Source organism: Symphalangus syndactylus, chromosome 13 (genome assembly GCF_028878055.3).
Source record: "Symphalangus syndactylus isolate Jambi chromosome 13, NHGRI_mSymSyn1-v2.1_pri, whole genome shotgun sequence".
Lineage (NCBI taxonomy): Eukaryota > Metazoa > Chordata > Mammalia > Primates > Hylobatidae > Symphalangus > Symphalangus syndactylus.
The window spans coordinates 60,066,124-60,082,040 of record NC_072435.2 but is presented as its reverse complement, the minus strand read 5'-3'; the positions used below and the strand labels follow the sequence as shown (position 1 = coordinate 60,082,040).

The following is a 15,917-nucleotide window of genomic DNA, read 5'->3' as shown; positions in this document are numbered from 1 at the left end:
TCTTGCTCTGTTGCCCAGGCTAGAGTGCAGTGGCACAATCTCAGCTCACTGCAAGCTCTGCCTCCTGGGTTCACACCATTTTCCTGCATCAGCCTCCCGAGTAGCTGGGACTACAGGTTCCCACCACCATGCCTGGCTAATTTTTTGTATTTTCTAGTAGAGACGGGGTTTCACTGTGTTAGCCAGGATGGTCTCGATCTCCTGACCTCGTGATCCGCCCGCCTCGGCCTTCCAAAGTGCTGGGATTACAGGTGTGAGCCACCGCACCTGGCCCTAATTGATTTATTTTTAACAATTATACTGAAATTCTGAAAACTGAGATGTTAGACAAAGTCACTATTTGAAGTTATTCATGTATCTGATGTGCGATCAATATCCAAAACATATAGAAAATTCCTAATACTCAACAAGAAAGCAAACAACCAGATCAAAAGGGTAAATGACTTAAATAGCCATTTATCCAAAGATGTTTTTGTTTGTTTTTTGTTTTGAGAGAGTCTGGCTGTGTCGCCCAGGCTGCAGTGCAGCAGCACAATCTAGGCTCACTGCAACCTCTGCTTCCCAGGTTCAAGCAATTCTCTGCCTCAGCCTCCCGAGTAGCTGGGATTACAGGCGCACACCACCATGCCTGGCTAATTTTTGTATTTTTAGTAGAGATGAGGATTCGCCATGTTGGCCAGGCTGGTCTCAAACTCCTGACCTCAGGTGATCTGCCCGACCTCCCAAAGTGTTGGGATTACAGGCGTTAGCCACTGCACCTGGCCCAAGATTTTTTCATGTGCTAGTGCTTTGCAAATCAAAACTAAAATGTGATTACCAACTCACCCATTAGGATAGCTATTAAACAAAATACAGAAAATAACAAGTGTTTACAAGGATAAAAAGAAATGGGAACCTGGCCTGGCACAGTGGCTCATGCCTGTAATCCTAACACTTTGGAAGGCCAAGACAGGCAGATTGCCTGAGCTCAGGAGTTCGAGACCTGCCTGGGCAACATGGTGAAATCCTGTCTCTACAAAATACAAAAAAATTAGCCACTGCACTCCAGTCTGGATGACAGAGCAAGACTCCGTCTCCAAAAAAAAAAAAAAAAAAAAAAAAAAATGGGAACTCTTATGCCCTATTGATGTGGGTGTAAAATGGTGCAGCCACTGTGGAAAAAATTAGAGTAGTTCCTCAAAAAATTAAACATAGCACTTTAGGAGGCTGAGGCGAGGGGATCTCTTTTTTTTTTTTTTTTTTTTTGAGATGGAGTCTGGCTGTGTCACCCAGGCTAGAGTACAGTGGCGCGACCTCAGCTCACTGCAAGCTCCACCTCCTGGGTTCACGCCATTATCCTGCCTCAGCCTCCCAAGTAGCTGGGACTACAGGCGCCCGCCACCACGCCCGGCTAATTTTTTTGTATTTTTAGTAGAGATGGGGTTTCACCGTGTTAGCCAGGATGGTCTCAATCTCCTGACCTTGTGATCCGCCCACCTTGGCCTCCCCATGTGCTGGGATTACAGGCGTGAGCCACCGCGCCCAGCCGCTTACGAGGGGATCTCTTGAGCCCAGGAGTTCGAGACCAGCCTGGGCAACCTCTACAAAAAATATAAAAATTAGCTGGCTGTGGTGGCGTGCACCTGTACTTTATGCCCCTAAGTCAACTTTTTTTTTTTTTTTTGAGACGGAGTTTTGCTCTTGTTGCCCACGCTGGAGTGCAGTGGCATGATTCTCTTGCCTCAGCCTCCCAAGTAGCTGGGATTACAGGCATACACCACCATGCTTGGATAATTTTGTATTTTTAGTAGAGACAGCACTTCTCCGTGTTGGTGGGGCTATCTCAAACTCCCGACCTCAGGTGATCCACCTGCCTTGGCCTCCCAAAGTGCTGGGATTACAGGCATGAGCCACCGTGCCTGGCCAGACTTTTTGAGTCTTGCTCTGTTGCCCAGGCTGGAGTGCAGTGGCGAGATCTCAGCTCACTGCAACCTCCACCTCCCAGGTTCAAGCAATTCTTGTGCCTCAGCCTCCTAAGTAGTTGGGATTACAGGCACCTGCCACCACACCCAGCTAATTTTTGTATTTTTGGTAGATACAGGGTTTCACCATGTTGGCCAGGATGGTCTTGAACTCCTGACCTCAAGTGATCTGCCCACCTCAGCCTCCCAAAGTGCTGGGATTACAGGCATCAGCCACCACTCCCTGAATTCTTGATAATGTCATGATAATGTTAGCAGTGGCACAGATCCAAGTTATCCCAAGTTTCCAGCAGCATATTCATATTAGTCCACAGCAACTTCAGCCCTTGCCTCTTCAGAAGGCTGCTCAGGAGGTCAAGGTGGGAGGATTGCTTGAACCCTAGAGGTTGAGGCTGCAGTGAGCTGTGGTCTCACCACTGCACTCCTATCTGGGCAACAGAGAGAGACCCTGTCTCCAAAAGAAAAGAGAAAAACATTAAACCTACAACTACCATATGATTCAACAATTCCATTTCTGAGTATATAGTTAAAAGAATTGAAAGAAAGGACTCAAACACTTATGTTTATAGCAGCGTTATTCATAATACTGAAAACATGGAGGCAACCCCAGTGTCTATAGATAGATGAATAGGTAAGCAAAATGTGGTATATACATACAGTGGAATAGTATTAGGCCTTAAAAATGAAGGACATTCTGTAATAGGCTACAACATGGATGAACTTTGAGCACATAATGCTAAGTGAAATATTCCAGTCACAAAAAGACAAATACTATATGATTCCACTTATACAAGGTACTTAAAGTAGTCAATATCATAGAGACAGTAGAATTATGGTTTTTAGCAGAAAAGAAGAATGGGGAGTTCATTGTTTAATGGGTACAGATTTTCATTATGACAGGATGAAAAGAATTATAAAGATGGGTGGTGGTGATGGTTGCACAACATTATGAATGTATTTAATACCACTGAACAGTACACATTAAAATGTCTAAGATGGGGGACAGGCGCAGTGGCTCACGCCTATATTCCCAATAGTTTGGGAGGCTGAGGCGAGCTGATCATGAGGTCAGGAGTGCGAGACCAGCCTGGCCAACATAGTGAAACCCTGTCTCTACTAAAATACAAAAAAAAAATTAGCCGGGTGTGGTGGTGGGTGCCTGTAATCCCAGCTACTTGGGAGGCTGAGGCAGAAGAATCGCTTGAACCCAGGAGTCGGGGGTTGCAATGAGCCAAAATTGCAACACTGCACTCCAGCCTAGGCGACAGTGCGAGACTCCGTCTCAGAAAAAAAGGGCTGGCCGCGGTGGCTCACGCCTGTAATCCCAGCACTTTGGAAGGCCAAGGCAGGCAGATCACTGACGAAGTCCAAGACCAGCCTGGCCAACCTGGTGAAACCCTGTCTCTACTAAAAATACAAAAATTAGCTGTGCGTGGTGGCACACGCCTATAATCCAGCTACTCAGGAAGCTGAGGCAGGAGATTTGCTTGAACCCGCAAGGCGGAGGTTGCAGTGAGCAGAGATCGCACCACTGCACTCCGGCCTGGATGACAGAATGAGACTCCATCTCAAAAAAAAACCAAAAAAACGAAAACGAACTTACAAGTAAAAAATAAGTACATCGTGAAATTCACAACACTCTAATACTGTAATGGTGAGGTGTAAATCAATTCTCTCTCTAGTTTGAAGATTAAAAGACAAAACTGGGGGCCAGGTGTGGTGGCTCACGCCTATAATCCCAGCACTTGGGAGGCCCAGGCAGGGGGATCACAACCTCAGGAGTTCAAGACCAGCCTGCCCAGCATGGTGAAACCCCATCTCTACTAAAACTACAAAAAATTAGCCAGGCATGATGACACGCACCTGTAGTCCCAGCTACTTGGGAGGCTGAGGCAGAATTGCTTGAACCTGGAAGGTGGAGGTGGCAGTGAGCCGAGATCACGCCACTGCACTCCAGCCTGGGCAACAGAGGAAGACTCTGACTTAAAAAAAAAAAAAAAGACAAAACTACTACAAAACACCCATAGCTACAATAATTTGTTAATTGATACAAATTATATGTAAACTGTGATATCAAACGTAAAACTTTTCTTCCTCCAAGATGGCAGATTAGAGCATGCCTCAGCCACTTGGGGATAGCGTGATAGTGCATAAAGATAAATTCCATGTACTTTATTTCAAGAAGAAAAATTGAAATCCACTGTAATCATGAACAATAACCCAGAACCTGGGGAAGGGAGTGGGAGCAATTAGCCCCTGTGGCAGTGTCCAGCTGATAAAAGTGAATGAAACCCAAGCACATGAAAGAGAGCCTCCCTCTGTGACTCAACTTTCCACTGGGAATCAAAGGAACCCAGTTTAAGGGAGAGCACTTTGTTTCTCTCAAGGCCTGGGGCTAACTTGAAGAGAGGTTTGGAGGTGCTGAGAAGGAAACACACTTGGAAAAGCTGATTCAATCATTCCACAATGTACACGTCATTGTGTACCCATCACGATATATACAATGTACACATCAAATTGTACCCCATAAATACATGCAATTATTACTTCTTAATGAAAAATAAAATGAAAATATAAAAAATATATAGTAGATCCTGGAAATATAAGAAATAATTAATAATAAATGTTTGGGGCCGGGCGCGGTGGCTCATGCCTGTAATCCCAGCGCTTTGGGAGGCTGAGGCAGGCAGATAACCAGGTCAGGAGTTTGAGACTAGTGTGACCAACATGGTGAAACCCCATCTCTACGAAAAATACAAAAATTAACCAGGCATGGTGGCACATGCCTGTAATCCCAGTTAGTCAGGAGGCTGAGGCAGGAGAATCGCTTGAACCCAGGAGGCAGAGGTTGCAGTGAGCCAAGAGTCCGTCTCAAAAAAAATAAAAAACAGCCGGGCGCAGTGGCTCACGCCTGTAATCCCAGCACTTTAGGAGGCCGAGGCAGGCAGATCACAAGGTCAGGAGTTTGACATCAGCCTCGCCAATATGGTGAAACCCCGTCTCTACTAAAAGAACAAAAATTAGCTGGGCATGGTGGCGGGCACCTGTAGTCCCAGCTACTCTGGAGGCTGAGGCAGGAGAATCACTTGAACCCGGGAGGCAGAGGATGCAGTAAGGTGAGATCATGCCAGTGCACTCCAGCCTGGGCAACAGAGCAAGACTCTGTCTCAAAAAAAAAAAAAAAAAAAAAAAGAAAAAGAAAAAATAAATTAAAAAAAATAAATGTTTAGACCAGGCTTGGTGGCTGATACCTGTAATCTTAGCACTTTGGGAGGCCAAGGAGGGTGGATCACTTGAGGTCAGGAGTTCAAGACCAGCCTGGCCAACATGGTGAAACCCCATCTCTACCAAAAATACAAATATTCCTGGGCGTGGTAGCAGGTGCCTGTAATCCCAGCAGCTTGGGAGGCTGAGGCAGGACAATTGCTTGAACCCAGGAGGCGGAGGTTGCAGTGAGCTGAAATTGTGCCACTACACTCCAGCCTGGGCGACAACTACAAGACTCCATCTGAAAAAAAAAACATAATAATAATCCAAATTCACTGTGTCATTTTAAGGTGGCTTGGGAGCGGCCCGAGGAGCGAGGGACTGAACCAGGAGCCATGCTGCGCTGAACTGAGGCAGCACAGCCTTGAGGTGTGGTGGGAGGGGTGGGAGCCTTTCCGCTGTGGATGCTCACTGCCCAGGACGAGGGTTTCATCACCTTAAATGTTTTTGAACTAATGAAGCTGCATTCCCTTAAAAAGATGGACAGCTAGTGGCTCACACCTGTAATCCGAGCACTTTGGGAGGCCAAGGCAGGTGGATCACGAGTTCAGATGATCAAGACCATCCTGTCCAACATGGTGAAACCCCGTCTCTACTAAAATACAAAAATTAGCCAGGTGTGGTGGTACGCACCTGTAATCCCAGCTACTCATGAGGCTGAGGCAGGACAATCGCTTGAACCCGGGAGGTGGAGATTGCAGTGAGCTGAGATCGCGCCACTGCACTCCAGCCCGGCGACAAAAAGACAGAAAGAAAGAAAGAAAAAAAAAGATGGACAGTTCATCCTGTGAACTATAGAGTCTGTGGACAGATATATATTGGGTTCATAGTGGCATCATGCACACACACTCCTGCAAGTTTCCGTAAGTTTTTAGAGGACTGCTTTGCCTTTTGTTTTGTTGTTGTTGTTTGTTTTGGTTTGGTTTTTGCAGACAGAGTCTCACTCTGTCACTCAGGCTGGAGTGCAGTGGCATGATCTCAGCTCATGGCAACCTCTGACTCCCGGGTTCAAGCGATTCTCCTGCCTCAGCCTCCCAAGTAGCTAGGATTACAGGAGCATGCCACCATGCCCAGCTAATTTTTATATTTTTAGTAAAGATAGTGTTTCCCCATATTGGCCAGGCTGGTCTCAAACTCCTGACCTCAAGTGATCTGCCTGCCTTGGCCTCTCAAGTGCTGGGATTACAGGCATGAGCCACCATGCCAGGCCTGCTTTGCCTTTTGATCTGAGAGTTGCAAAGTTCCATAAAGAATGGCCCTGGTGGATAAGCACAAAATCACGAGACAGCGATTGGAAAGAATTTGTGAAGCTATCCACTCCCAGATCACGAACAGCCCCCTGCACCCCCTCCTGCTGCTGGCGCCACTGGATGGCTGTGACCACACCGTGGAGATGCCCACCCTGAAGGACCTGGCCACTGTGGCCTTCTGTGACACACAGTCCACGCAGGAGATCCACTAGAAGATTCTAAACAAGGGAGGACCTGGAGAAGTTCAAGGCCCTGAGAGTGATCGTGTGGATAGGCAAGTGGCTACGACAACGTGGACATCAAGGCTGCCAGCGAGCTCCGGATTACTATGTGCAATATCCCCTCCGCAGCCGTGGAAGAGGCAGCCGACTCCACTATCTGCCACATCCTCAATCTGTGCCAGAGGAACACGTGGCTGTACCAGGCACTGTGGGAAGGCACGCGGGTTCAGAGCATGGAGCAGATCCTCAAGGTGGCCTCAGGAGTAGCCCTCATTTGTGGGAGATGCTAGGCCTCATGGGCTTCAGTTGCACAGGGCAGGCGGTTGCAGTTCGAGCCAAGGCCTTTGGAATCAGCGTCGTTATTTTATGACCCCTACTTGTAGGACGGGATAGAGCGGTCCCAGGGCGTGCAGAGGGGACCCTGATACACCCTGCAGGGTTTGCTGTATCAGAGTGACCGCATCTCCTTGCACTGCAATCTCAATGAACATAACCACCACCTCATCAATGACTTTACTATAAAACAGATGAGACAGGGAACATTCCTTGTGAATGCTGCCCGCGGTGGCCTGGTGGACAAGAAAGCCTTAGCACAGGTTCTCAAGGAGGACAGGATACGAGGGGCAGCCCTTGGCTTGCACGAATCGGAGCCCTTTAGCTTTGCCCAGGCTCCATTGAAAGATGCGCCAAATCTCATCTTCACTCCTCACACTGCCTGGGAAAGTAAGCAGGCGTCACTGGAGATGAAGGAGGCAGCTGCCACCGAGATCCGCGGAGCCATCACAGGTCGCGTCCCAGAAAGCTTAAGAAACTGTGTGAACAAGGAATTGTCACATCAGCGCCTTGGTCAGCAACAGACCAGCAAGCAATTCATCCGGAGCTCAACGGTACAACATACAGATATCTGCCAGGCATCGTGGGTGTGGCTCCAGGAGGACTTCCTGCAGCCATGGAAGGAATCATCCCTGGAGGCGTCCCAATGACTTACAACCTCCCGAGAGTGACACATCCTTCCCGAGCTCCCCCTCCCAACCAGCCCACAAAACATGGGGACAATCGAGAGCACCCTAATAAGCAATAGCAGAGAATGCCCAAAGGTAATCATTCAGATACACTTGGGATCATGAGCCAGTGAAAAATAGATGAACTAAGAGAAAAAAATTACGGTATTTTTAACTGATTCTGGACATAGGCATCATTGATGTTGCAGTGCTGAAATTACAAGAGCTAGACAACTGAAGATATCATCTGCTTATGGAAGTGCTGAAAGACTAGGATGTGACTTACTAACAACCGACTTCCGTTACTGTGTATTAAGTTTTTCATCTGTGCATCAAAACTCAAATAATAAATAGAGCTTTTTTCTTTATCAGTCCCTTGGGCACAGGAGGTCCCGAACACCCTTCTCTAGAATGCTGCATTGAGAGTTCAAACATCAGGCCATGCGCGGTGGCTCACGCCTGTAATCCCAGCACTTGGGAGCTGGAGGCGGGTGGATCACCTGAGGTAAGGAGTTCAAGACCAGCCTGGCCAACATGGTGAAACCCCGTCTCTACTAAAAATACAAAAATTAGCTGGGTGTGATGGCGAGCACCTGTAATCCCAGCTACTCCGGAGGCTGAGGCAGGAATTGTTTGAACCCAGGAGGTGGAGGTTGCAGAAAGCCAAGATCGTGCCACTACACTCTAGCCTGGGCGAAAGAGCAAGACTGTCTCAAGGGAAAAAAAAAAAAAAAAGAGTTCAAACATCAAATTAAAAAATATTAAGAGGAAAGCTTCATCCTGTGACTCTCGTGCCTTCATTCTACAGGGGCTGTTTACCTCTTTTTGCTAGTAGCAAGATCATATTACTACAAAATGAGGCGAAACTGTTTGCCTGTGGTAGATACCTGCACACATAGGATTGAAGACAGTACAGGCTCCTGTGAGACACCTCTCTCCTCTCACATCTGTTTTTTTTGTTTTGTTCTGTTTTGAGATGGAGTCTTGCTCTGTCACCCAGGCTGGGGTGCAATGGTGAGATCTGGACTCACTGCAATCTCTGCCTCCAAGGTTCAAGCAATTCTCCTGCCTCAGCCTCCCAAGTACCTAGGATTACAAGCGTACGCCACCACACCCAGCTAATTTTTTTATTTTTAGTTGGCCAGACTGGTCTCGAACTCCTGACCTCAGGTGATTCACCCGCCTTGGCCTTCCAAAGTGCTGGGAGTACAGGCATAAGCCACTGCGCCCGGCCCCTCACTCACATCTGAATTGCATACTGAGTGGGCAAGTTGGTTGTAAGTTCATTAAAACCCTGTGATGCAAAAAAAAAAAAAAAGGGGGTATTACGTTTCACAAGCTGTTTGTACTCAAATACATTTTCTCAATTTCAGATCCTTTCCTATTTTATTGAGTGGAAAGTCTTGAACTAAAAGTGTTCAGGAAGAATAATGTTGCATTTCCTTATGTCTCCCGAAAGGTTTTTAATGGTAACTTGTCATATTGTCTATGAAGAAACCCATTTTTTTAAGACATTAATAAAGTCTTCTTTTCTTCATGTGGTATTTTATACAAGAATACTTCAGATGTATTAGATTTGATTGATTTTTAACAAATCCTATTAGATTTGTATCAACTAGTTACATGTTCTATTCACAGACTTTTGTGAATCATTGCCTTTTTGTTTAAAAAGATGGCCTATTTTCCAGGCACGGTGGCTCATGCCTGTAATCCCAGCACTTTGAGAGACCGAGGCGGGCAGATCACCTGGGATCGGCAGTTTGAGACCAGCCTGACCAACATGGAGAAATCCCGTCTCTACTAGAAACACAAAATTAGCCAGGCATGGTAGTGCATGCCTATAATCTCAGCTACTTGGGAGGCTGAGGCAGGAGAATCGCTTGAACCCAGGAGATGGAGGTTGTGGTGAGCCGAGATCGTGCCATTGCACTCCAGCTTGCCTGGGCAACAAGAGCGAAACTCCAACTCAAAAAAAAAAAAAAAAAAAAAAAAAAATGGCCTATTTCGAGCCTTTGCATGGGTACATTCCTGTTTTTGTGACAAAAGAAAAACTTTAAAATTGCCCCAAACAGAAAAATAATGGCTATATGTTTTATTTTAACTTCTTTTTTGAGATGGAGTCTTTGCTCTGTCACCCAGGCCTGAATGCAGTGGCGTGATCTCGGCTGACTGCAACCTCCGCCTCTCAAGTTCAAGCGGTTCTCCTGCCTTGGCCTCCCGAGTAGCTGGTATCACAGGTGTGCACCACCATGCCTAGCTAATTTTTGTATTTTTAGTAGAGACGGGGTTTCACCATGTTGCCCAGGCTGGTCTCGAACTCCTAACCTCAGGTGATCCGCCCACCTCAGCCTCACAAAGTGCTGGGATTACAGGCGTGAGCCACCGCACCTGGCCCAGTTAATTGTTTCAACTATGTAAGTCATTACACTGATTCCTACTCATCATTCTCATTGCCAGCATTCCTGAACTTAAATTGGCTCTGGAAATTCTCCAACCATAGTGAATCCTATTTTCTATGACCCCATAAGTATTGGGCATTGTTGTGATATGTTAGAATATGAACCCATGGTTGGGAAAGGCGGTATCATATATGCAGTCTTTCTACCTCTATGTGGCCACATAAGAATGACATCTGACCTGGAACATTTCCTTACCAAGAGATACAGATCCCACATGGGCTGTGCAATGTATTTGTGTTTTAAGCTAAGTGATATTACAGAAGAGTCAAAAAGTTTTTAAAAATTTGAACATTTATAAAGTAAAAAAGTTACAGCAAGCAAGGGTTAATTTATTATGGAAGAAAAACTTTAAATACATGTAGTGTAGCCTAAGTGTACAGAGTTTATAAAGTCTAGAGTGTTGTACTGTAATGTCCTAGCCTTCACATTCACTCACCTCTCATCGACTCTCCAGAGCAACTTCCAGTCCTGCAGCCTCCATTCTTGGTAAGTACTCTATACAGGTGTACCATTTTTTACTTTTTATGCTGGTTTTTTTTACTGTACCTTTTGTGTGTTTAGATATGTTTAGATACATAAATACTTACCATTGTGTTCTGTGGACGGCAAGCCACCCAGGTGCCGAGGCAAGAGACTGACAGCATGAGCTGTTTCAGTATAATAAAATATACAAAATAACAAGAGTTATACTAGATATAGACACAGCTATGATTATACACAAGTATCACTAATCATTAGTTTGTAGTAATTACTCTTTATTCAAATATTATAATAATCCTCACTCTACAATCATAACCTAGGAAAAACCAGGCCATACAGAGGTATGAGCTGAAGGGACATGGTGAGAAGTGACCAGAAGTGTGTGAGCCTCTGTTATGCCCAGACAGGGCCACCAGAGGGCTCCTTGGTCTAGCGGAACGCCAGCTTCTGCGAAGACGCCTGTTACCAAGCGGATTGCGGTCTAGCAGTAGCGTCAGTGCCAAGGAAAAGTACCCGCTACTTAGCAGACCAGCAAAGGGAGTCTCCCTTTCCCCGTGGGAGTTTAGAGAAGACTCTACTCCACCATGTCTTGTGGAGGGCCTGACGTGAGTCAGGCCCGCCCACAGTTATCTGGAGGCCTAACCGTCTCCCTGTGATGCTGTGCTTCAGCGGTCACACTAGTGGTCCGCTTTCATGTTCCATCCTGTACACCTGGGCTCTGCCTTCTAGATAGCAGTAACAAAATTAGTGAAAGTACTAAAAGTCTCTGATATGCAGAAATAATGCATAAGCTGTCTTCTCTCTCTCTCTCGCTCTCTCCGCCTCAGCTGCCAAACAGGGAAGGGCCCCCTGTCCAGTGGACACGTGACCCACGTGACCTTACCTATCATTGGAGATGGCTCACACTCCTTACCGTGCCCCCTTGTCTTGTATCCAATAAATAACAGCGCAGCCTGGCATTCGGGGCCACTATCAGTCTCTGCGTCTTGGTGGTAGTGGTCCCCCTGGGCCCAGCTGTCTTTTATCTCTTTGTCTTGTGTCTTTATTTCTACCACCTCTTGTTTTATTTCTACCACCTCTTGTCTCTGCACACGGGGAGAAAAACCCACAGACCTTGTGGGGCTGGTCCCTACAATGTTCCAACTGTATTCAGTACATGTACTGTATTCAGTACAGTAACATGCTGTATGGCTTTGTAGTTTAGGAGCAACAGGTTATACCATATAGCCTAAGTGTTCAGTCAGCTATACCGTCTAGGTTTGTGTCAGTACACTCTATAATGATGAAATTATTACACAATGATGAAATTGCCCAACAACGCATTTCTCAGAATGTATCCTTTTTTTTTTGAGACCAAGTCTCACTCTGTCGCCCAGGCTGGAGTGCACTGGCGCAATCTTGGCTCACCGCCATCTCTGCCTCCTGGGTTCAAGTGATTCTCCCGCCTCAGCCTCCCGAGTAGCTGGGACTACAGGCGCACACCACCACGCCCAGCTAATTTTTGCATTTTTAGTATAGACGGGGTTTACACCATGTTGCCCAGGCTGGTCTCAAACCCCTTAGTCTCCCAAAGTGCTGGGATTTCAGGCGTGAACCACGGCACCCGGCCAGAATATATCATTATTAAACTATGCATGACTGTGTACACAATACCTTTATAGGTCAAAAGCAGTCAAATACTGGCCATGAGATACACTTAGTCCAAGTACACAAATAATTGCAGAAGGAGAAAGTGAAACTCCTCTTACTTCCTGTCCCACTCATTTATCACAAAGCACACAGAAGTCAGAATAACACCTGCCCTTTGCAATTTCAGACTCCTCTTTTTCTGCCTCTCCAAACCCGTCCCACGTTTGGCGATTCCTTTCCCTTCGACCTCCCCCCATCACGTCGCAGGTTCCTGGTCTACACCCCTTCTGCGTCCCCAACCAGTTTTGAGTCTCACAACCTCTGGTCCCATAACCCCTCTGCACTAAGGAGCACTAAACAAAATTCACGTCCGAACAAAGAGGCCAAAACAGCAACCCAGGATGTTTGCGCCTGCGCACTCTGGGCGCACAGTACTCGGGCCTGCAGCCCAGCGCCGGCTTATCTGTGAGAGCAATTAAGATGACTTTCGAAGGGTCCAACCGCCTTCCCAGCTCCGAACTACATCTCCCAGAAGGCTTAGTTGTGCGATTATCTTTCCATGCAGACTTGTCCTCTTTCTGAGGCTGTCCAGCGCCTGGGGGCAGTAGGACGGGAGCGGGAACTAAGCCCATCTCAAACAGGTCGGAGTGGCTTTCTTTGGGGGCCAAGGCCCGAGGCTGAGCCGGGGCTCCATGAGGCCTCTGGGGCGCGAGCAGTTTGACGAGGGGGCGATCCTTTCGGCGGAGCTGACGCTAGGCGCGGACAGGAATTCTGACAATCGGGAGCCATCTTGTCCGGCCTTGATACGTCTCTGACTATGCTTCCCAGAGGTCTCCTCTGCAAGACTGTACTTCTCGCGGTAATTCAACCTCCAAGTCACGCGCTGGCGGGACCCTCAGGGCTTTACCAGCAACTACCCCAGTACCGGGGAGGGTTCTGCTGCTTCGGAAGCTCGTAAGGCCTGAGGTGAGGAACCCGGGAGAGGGCGGGGCCGGGGGCCGAGCCTCGGCTTTGTGCGGCGGTGGAGGTGAGATTGAAAGTGTGCGCTTGCGTCTGTGTGGAGGTGTGTGAATGATCGCGTGATTGTGACAGGCTGCTCTTGTGATGAGTGTGTTTCCAACGCTCACACCGTGTGCAGCACGGCCTCGGAGACTGTGGCTGCTGGTGTGTGTGAGAGGGAGCGGGACCACGTGCGGCATTGTGTGTGCGGCTGTGGGGAGCTTGTGCCTGGTTGAGTGTTACTGCGTTTGTCCCCGTAGTGATATGCGACTATGTGCTGTGTGACTGTGTGCGGCAGAGTTCAGGTGGGGATACCTGCGAGTAACTGCATGTTTCTATCTGTGTGTGTGGCTGTGGTTAATGTGTGATCGTGACTGTGACCAGGTACAGGTGTGCGCCGACTGTGACAATGTGGTTGTGACTGTGACTGTCTCCCCGGTAAGTGTGCGCTTGTGCTTATGTGACCGATAGAGGCCCTGCGTGTGCGACCCTGTTGCTTTGGGCGTGGATTGTCTGTAGCTGAATGTCCCCATGGTGGGAGTGTGATCAGGTTTGTGTGGCTGGGTAAGTCACACAGTGTGAGGTTTTATCACTTATGTTTACTTCTCTAGGCATTATACTCCAGTTTTTCCCCGTTTTAAAACTATATGAATGTTGTCTACTGTCTTTGGTTTATTTTTACAATTCTGTGAATCATCCCTATTAGATAAAATCGCGGTTAATTCAATTTCTTTACTATATTGTATTCTCCCTTCTGAAGTATACCACAATTATTCATCCTTTCTAGTAATGATGCCCTATTAGTTATTTATAGTTTTTTTTATAAACAACACAGCCACAAACATTCTTTCACATGGGATACACATGCGTGAGTTTACCATCAGAATTGCCGGTTCATATATCTTCCACTTTACTTAACAGTGTCAAAATATATATATACCCGAGTGGCTGCACAAATTTGTACTTGAACAGCAATGTTTGAAATATCTTATTGCTCCATATCCCTACCAAAGCATAGTTCCAAGAGTTAAAAAATTTTTTTAGGCCAGGTGTGGGGGCTCATGTGTGTAATCCTAGCACTTTGCCAGGCCAAGGTGAGAGGATCGCTTGAGGCCAGGAGTTGGAGACCAGCCTGGGCAACATAGTGAGACCCTAACTCTACCATAAATACATACATACATAAAAAATTAGCCGGATATGGTGGCTGGCACCTATAAGTCCTAGCTACTCAGGAGGTTGAGATGAGAGGATTGCTTGAGCCCAGTACTTTGCAGCTGCAGTAAGCCGTGATCACACCACTGCCCTTCAGCCTGGGCAACAACAGAGCAGAAGGCTGTAAATAGATACATAGAGCCTCTGTAAAGTGTGCAAATCTTAAGTGTACAGCTGTGTAACACTCCTAGATCTATACAAAGAACTTTGCCAGGACCTGAGATGGTTTCCTCATACCCCTTCTCAGTAATTTCTCCCCCACACAATCTATTCAGAATTCTATCATTAACTAGTTTTACCTATTTTTTTTTTTTTTTTTTTTTTGAGACAGTCTCGCTCTTGTCGCCCAGGCTGGAGTGCAGTGATGCAATCTTGGCTCACTGCAACCTCCGCCTCCTGGGTTCAAACGATTCTGCCTCAGCCTCCCAAGTAGCTGGGATTACAGGCGTCCACCATCACGCCTGGCTAATTTTTGTATTTTTAGTAGAGACAGGGTTTCCCCATGTTAGCCAGGCTAGTCCTGACCTCAGGTGATCTGCCCACCTTGGCCTCCCAAAGTGCTGGGATTACAGGCATGAGCCAGTGTGTCTGGCTGTCTTACACATTCTTGAACTTCATGTATATATGCAATTATACAGCATGTACTGTTTTATGCCAGGCTTCTTTTGTTATATATTATGTTTGTGAAATTCATTCATGTTGTTCAGTGTAATTGTACTTAGTTCTCATTACACTGGGGATATGTTGTATATTAGTCGATTACATTGTTGATGGATATTTGGGTGGCTTCCAGTTTGGGGCTGTTACAAGTGATGCTGCAGCTGTGAACACTCTACCGTGTTTTTGGTGAACACATGAAGGCTTTTCTCCTGGGTTAATACTTAGGAGTGGCATCGCTAGATCATAGGGTAGGCTACATGTTTAATAGATACTACCAAGCTCTCATGTGGTTGTTCCAGTTTACACTCCATCCAGCAATGTATGAGAGTTCCAGTTGCTTCATATCCTCTCCATAATTTGGTACGGTTAGTCTTTTAACTATTTTATTGGTTGTGTGGTGCAGTTTCATCATAGGTTTTTGTTTTGTTTTGTTTTGTCTTGTTTTGTTTTTTGAGACAGAGTCTCGCTCTGTCGCCCAGGCTGGAGTGTAGTGGTGTGATATCAGCTCACTGCAACCTCCACCTCCCAGGTTCAAGTGATTCTCCTGTCTCAGCCTCCCGAGTAGCTGGGATTACAGGTGCATGCCACCACGCCCAGCTAATTTTTGTATTTTTAGTAGAGACGGAGTTTCACCATGTGAAACTCCCATCCGCCTCAGCCTCCCAAAATCCTGGGATTATAAGTGTGAGCCCCTGCACACAGCCTCATCATAGTTTTAATTTGTATTTCCTTGATGTGAAATGATGTTCAGCACCTTTTTGTATGTTTACTGGCCATT

At 46.7% G+C, this 15,917-nt stretch overlaps 1 protein-coding gene and 2 pseudogenes across 5 annotated transcripts in view; 2 read left to right on the top strand and 1 right to left on the bottom strand.

Moving 5' to 3' along the window:
* The first annotated feature begins 6,437 nt into the window (after positions 1-6,437).
* LOC129460984 (C-terminal-binding protein 2-like) lies at positions 6,438-7,968 on the top strand (annotated as a pseudogene).
* A 2,464-nt stretch (positions 7,969-10,432) lies between these two features.
* LOC129460997 (uncharacterized) lies at positions 10,433-13,057 on the bottom strand (annotated as a pseudogene).
* The window catches only part of ZNF566 (zinc finger protein 566), a 46,057-nt gene continuing 42,971 nt past the window's right edge, over positions 12,832-15,917 (top strand). The window contains exon 1 of one of the 5 annotated variants that reach the window (XM_055239696.2): positions 12,832-13,234. The gene's annotated coding sequence lies outside the window, so the exon portion shown is untranslated. Of the gene's footprint in view, positions 13,296-15,917 lie in introns of all 5 variants that reach the window. The other 4 variants (XM_055239699.2, XM_063614150.1, XM_055239700.2 and 1 more) reach the window with 4 other exon arrangements.